Source organism: Canis lupus, chromosome 8 (genome assembly GCF_048164855.1).
Source record: "Canis lupus baileyi chromosome 8, mCanLup2.hap1, whole genome shotgun sequence".
Classification (NCBI taxonomy): Eukaryota; Metazoa; Chordata; class Mammalia; order Carnivora; family Canidae; genus Canis; species Canis lupus.
Genome location: NC_132845.1, coordinates 27,426,597 through 27,432,596, shown reverse-complemented (window position 1 = coordinate 27,432,596; position 6,000 = coordinate 27,426,597).

The following is a 6,000-nucleotide window of genomic DNA, read 5'->3' as shown; positions in this document are numbered from 1 at the left end:
TCCCTATGTCACCTACATTCCCACGACCCAAGACCCTGCGTCTCCAAAGGAGCCCAAATATCTTCGAAAGAGCGCCCCCAGGAGAAACAAGCTTGATCACTATGCCATCATCAAGTTCCCCCTGACTACTGAGTCAGCCATGAAGAAATAGAAGACAACAACACACTTGTGTTCATTGTGGATGTCAAGGCCAATAAGCACCAGATCAAACAGGCTGTGAAGAAGCTCTATGACATTGATGTGGCCAAGGTCAACACCTCGATCAGGCCTGATGGAGAGAAGAAAGCATATGTTCGACTGGCTCCTGACTATGATGCTTTGGATGTTGCCAACAAAATTGGGATCATCTAAATTGAGTCCAGCTGGCTATAAATCTAAATATAAATTTTTTTCACCATAAAAACATAAAATAAAATGAGCTGAAATTCAAATAAAGTTTGAAAGAGGGTAAAACAGAAGATGGGGCTTTCTAGTATCTTGTCTTTTAACCACTTAGATTAAAGTAAAATCTTATATTTAACATTTATTTTTTGAATTCCTAAAAAGAGGAATTGAAAGTAATGATATAGTCTCTACCCCAGAGATTGCTTATAGTTAGTATGAATTTTCATCCATTGATACTGACTACTTGGTATAGTGTATTGAGAAGGATCTGAGGCCATGTCCAGTTTTAGTAGTAAAGAATATCAAAAACAGTTGATGACTGCTTGAGTATGGGGATAGGATCTTATGTAATGTATATTATCTCACTCTAATATAGGATGTGAAAGGAAGTGTCATGAGCAAGTTTTCAAGATCATTTGGGTGCCAGTGTGATGAGATATTACCTCATGAAAACATCCCAACAGCCCTACCTCCATATCCTTATCTTCTTTTTATTTATGTTATTAAAATTTTTTTGTTATTAATTTTTTTTAATTTAAAATTTTTATTAAATTTTTTTAACTTATTAGGTTTTTTTAAAAATTTAAATTCAATTAATTAACATGTAGTGTATTATTAGTTTCAGAGGTAGAGTTCAATCATTCATCAGTCTTATATAATACCCAGTGCTCATTACATCATGTGCCCTCCTTAATGCCTGTCACCCAGTTACTCCATCCTTCCACCCCCCTCCCCCCTAATAGCCCTCAGTTTGTTTCCTACGATTAAGAGTCTCTTAATGGTTTGTCTCCCTCTCTGATTTCATCTTATTTTACTTTCCCCTCCTTTCCCCTATGATCCTCGGTTTTGTTTCTTAAATTTCACATATGAATGAGATCATATGATAACTTTTCTTTCTCTGCTTAACTTATTTTGCTTAGCATAATACCCTCTAGTTCCATCCATGCCATTACAAATGACAAGAACTCATTTTTACTTTTGATACTGAGTAGTATTCTATCATGTATGTGTATATATATATATATACCACATTTTCTTTCTCCGTTCATCTGTTTATGGCCATACTACACCGAATGAACCTGATCTCATCTGATTTCGGAAGCTAAGCAGGGTTGGGCCTGGTTAGCACTTGGATGGGAGACTGTATCCTTATCTTCTTTATGCTAATGAAGAAAGTTAGAGTAGGGGATTAAGTAACTGACTGAAGTCTAACAGCTATTAAAGAGCAGAGCTGAGATTTCAACCTAAGTGGCCCAGACTTCGGAGAATATGACATTTTACTTGACCACGTAGACAATTTATAATGGAGGAACTAATATTAGTTCTGATTATCAGAAAGTTTCATGGATGGGGATCCCTGGGTGGCGCAGTGGTTTAGCGCCTGCCTTTGGCCCAGGGCGCGATCCTGGGGACCCGGGATCGAATCCCACGTCGGGCTCCCGGTGCATGGAGCCTGCTTCTCCCTCTGCCTGTGTCTCTGCCTCTCTCTCTCTCTCTGTGTGACTATCATAAATAAATAAAAAAATTAAAAAAAAAAAAGTAAGTTTCATGGATGAATTGGGACTTTTGTTAAACCTTGAAGAATGTGTGTCATTTAATATGTGGAAAGAAAGGTGATAAGGGAACAACATTAGCAAATGAGACTTTGTATTTAATTCTATGATTGAGTCAGCAGTACCTGATGGGAAAGCAATGAGAATGTTGTGTGGCCAGGTGATGGAGTGCTTTATTATTTTTTAATTTTTATTCTTATTTATTTATTTATTTATTTATTTATTTATTTATTGATGGAGTGCTTTAAATGTCAGGAAGAGTATGGATTTAACTCTATAAGCAATGGTAAGTCACAGAACATTATTGATAAAAGGAATACTTTAGGAAGATTAATCGAATGTTGGACTATTGGCAGCAGGATTAATGAGATCATGAGAGAGCATGGGAGAGATTAGTTAGAAGGGTTTTACAATAGAGAGACAATTTGAACATAGATTATAGTGCACACATTTTATCGAACAATTTTTATGTTTAGACATTGAACTAAGCACTTAACATGTTATCTTAGTTAATCCTCACAACAATATTATGAGGAAAGTATTATGATCTTCATTTTATAGTGAGAAAACAGATGCGGAGAGGTCTAGATCACAAAATTTAGTGATGGAGTTTATCTTTAAATCTTGGGTGACCTGATTCCAGAGTACCACATTCCCCTGCTTAGAATAAATAAGTAGGAAGGCCTCTGTGTGAGTGTTGAGAAAGGAGGAACTGATAATTGACTTGGGGAGATATTAAAAGCAGTTGGTTTCAACATTTTGGGCTGCTGCCCACAGTAAGAAGTAAGAAAACTCACAAACCAGGACATAGCTACTAACGTATAATCTGAACAGACCCATGAAACATCATTTACTCTTATTACATATACTGTGCTCTAATTTTTTGTTATTTTATTAACGCTTTTCTGATTGTTACCCACTAAAGATTTTAAGTAGTTTTTTAAAAGTTTATTTATTTATTTAAAGTAATCTCTACCCCCAATGTGGGGCTCAAACTCATGACCCTGAGATCAAGTGTTGCATGCTCTTCCGACTGAGCCAGGTAGGGTCCCTGCCCACTAAAGATTTTATATTTCACTGATAAATGGGTTGTGGCTCCAAATTGAAAAACTCTGAGCTATAAAATATGAAAGAGACACAAAGTTGAAAGTTTTGCTTGAGCACTGAAGATAATGGGTACTACTGATTGATAAAAATACAGAACTGGAAAGGGCAATTGATTAAGTTTCCTAGAGCTCTGTAACAACAAATGACCACAAGCTCAGTGGCTAAAACAACAAACATTTATTCTCTTATAGTTCTGAAGGCCACAGGTCTAAAATCAGTAGCACATTGGCAGATGTTGGAAGAACCACTTTTTCCAGAGGCTCTGGTTGAGAATCTGTTCCTTGTCTCTTCAGCTTCTGGTGGTTGCTGTCATTCTTTGGGTTGTGGCTGCATCATTCCAGTGTTTACCTCCATGGTCATGTTGTCTTCTTTTGTGTGTAATCTCACTCTCCTCTTCTTTATTTTTCTTTTTTAAAGGATTTTATTTATTTGAGAGAGAGAGAATGCACATGTGAGTAGGGGGAAGGACAGAGGGACGGAATCTTCAAGCAGACTCTCCACTGAGCGGGGAGGGGAGCCTGATCTCAAGACCCATGAGATCATTACCTGAGCCAAAACGAATAATCAGATGTTCTACAGACTGAGCCATCCAGGCATCCGCTTCAGCCTCTTCTTTTTAAGGACTCTTGTGATTGCGGTTAGGGCAATCTAGGTAATCTAGAATAATCTATCTCAAGATTCTTAACCCAATGACATCTGGAAAGAAATGAGAACTGCCTATCTACAGGAACATCGGTTTATCAAGTAATTATGCTCCTTCCTTCCTTCCTTCCTTCCTTCCTTCCCTCCTTCCTTCGCACTCTTTCTTTTGTTCTTTTTTTTATTATACACCAAAGAAATCACAATATATTAGACATAGAGCCACTTTGTATAAATATAGAGTAGTGCCTGGCACAATATCTGCCATATAACAGATAAAATAGTTGTTGAATGATTGTGATAAATCCTTCTTCTTTTTCTTTTTTTTAAAGATTTTATTTATTTATTCATGAGAGACACAGAGAGAAAGAGAGGCAGAGACACAGGCAGAGGGAGAAGCAGGCTCCATGCAGGGAGCCCGAGGTGGGACTTGATGGGGTCTCCAGGATCACGCCCTGGGCTGAAGGTGGCGCTAAACCTCTGGGCCACCGGGCTGCCCCACAGTAATTTTTAAAAGTTGTAAAGGAGGGGAGCCTGGGTGGCTTGGTGGATTGAGCATCTGCCTTCAGCTCAGGTCATGATCTCAGGGTTCTGGGATCGAGCCTCATGTCTGACTCCTTGCTCAGTGGGATGTCTGCTTTTTCCTCTGCCCCTCTCCCCCTGCTCATGGTCTCTTTCTTTCTCTCATAAGTAAATAAAATATTTTTAAAAAGTTGTAAAGGAGTCTGGACTGAAAAATTTGAGTACTAGTTTAGAGGCAGGAGAATGGGATCCAATACAGTAATGTCAACTTCTCAGAGTCCAAGCTCCATTGAGCATTTTACTAAATTTGGTTCCTTTTGTGACAGCTGACAAGTAGCTGATGAAGAAAGAGCCTTGTGGAGGTGAACATCTGGCAGGGAGTGATAAGGGGAGTTATAGCTGGGGACTTTAGGGGATGTGATAGGCCTGGAAAAGGATGTTTTTAGGTAGAGCTAAGCCTCTCTATTCAGTTCTTTCCACTGTGCCCCTTCTCACTACTATTTATTTATTTTTTCAAGTTTTTAATTAAATTCCAATTAGTTACATGCAGTGTAATACTAATTTCAGGTGTAGAATTTAGTGATTCAGCACTTCCATATGACACCCAGTGCTCATCACAAGTGCCCTCCTTAATCCCCATCACCTATTTCAGCCATCCCCTTGCCCGCCTCCCCTCTGGTAACACTTAGTTCTCTACAATTAAGTCTATTTCCTGGTTTGCCTCTTTTTTTCCTTCCCATGTTCATCTGTTTAAGAGTGTTTTAGGATAAAAGATTATGACCATACATTCTAAGAATTGTCTAATGGATTTAAAAAAAAATATTTTATTTATTTAACAGAGAGCGAAAGAGAATGAGTGGTGGTGGGTGGTGGGGAGTGTAGAAGGAGAGGGAGAAGCAAGCCCCCTGTTGAGCAAGGAGCCTCATATGTGGCTCAATCCCAGGACCCTGGGATCATGATCTGAGCCAAAGGCAAATACCTAACTGAGTTACCCAGGTGTGGGGCTTGATCCCATGACCATAAGATCATGACCTGAACCTAAAGCAGATGCTTAATCAACTGAGCCACCGAGGCACCCAGTCTGAAGATTTTTTAATCATGCTATTGGCATGCAAAGTGTCCACTGGGGACTATTTCTGGAAAAGGCTCAATCATAACTGCAGAAAGCTGTGTTATCACCTGAGGGTTTATATGGAAGGACTGAAGCTCTCCTGACTTAGTTTAAGTCTATTCACATTCCACACAGTTTTAGCATAGAAAACTGGCTCTCTGGCCTCTTAATTTAAAGCCTCTCTCTAAAATTCTGTAAGGAGGGGTTTTTATTAATTATGACTATAGTTAAGGAGACAGATTAAAGTGATGGTGTTCTTTACCCTCTCTTCTCTCCTTTTAAGATAATTTTAGAGAATTTAGTAGTGTTGATTGCCAATTAGGGATCACAGGTCAAGGTGTCTATGACATCATTTATTTTCTAGTAGGCACTTGTGAATCATGGTCTGCAGTGGAATGTTTAATATTTTCAGATACATTTTCTTTTCCTAGCCGTAAAAATTTTCTTTTGCAAAAAAAAAAAAAAAAAAAAAACTTGTGCAAAACAAAGATTAAAGGCTTAAAAAGAAATGAAAACAAAACTTCTAAGTTTCTGAGTGAATTTTGCAAAATAAAATAATTCTTTTGCATGATATCATTTACTTTCCAAGGTTTCGGTTCTATGCAGTCTGATTCTTTTGCACCTTCTGTAGTTAATTGAAATAGTTTGCTTATTATTGTTATGCCTTAGATAGAGTTTCCAGAA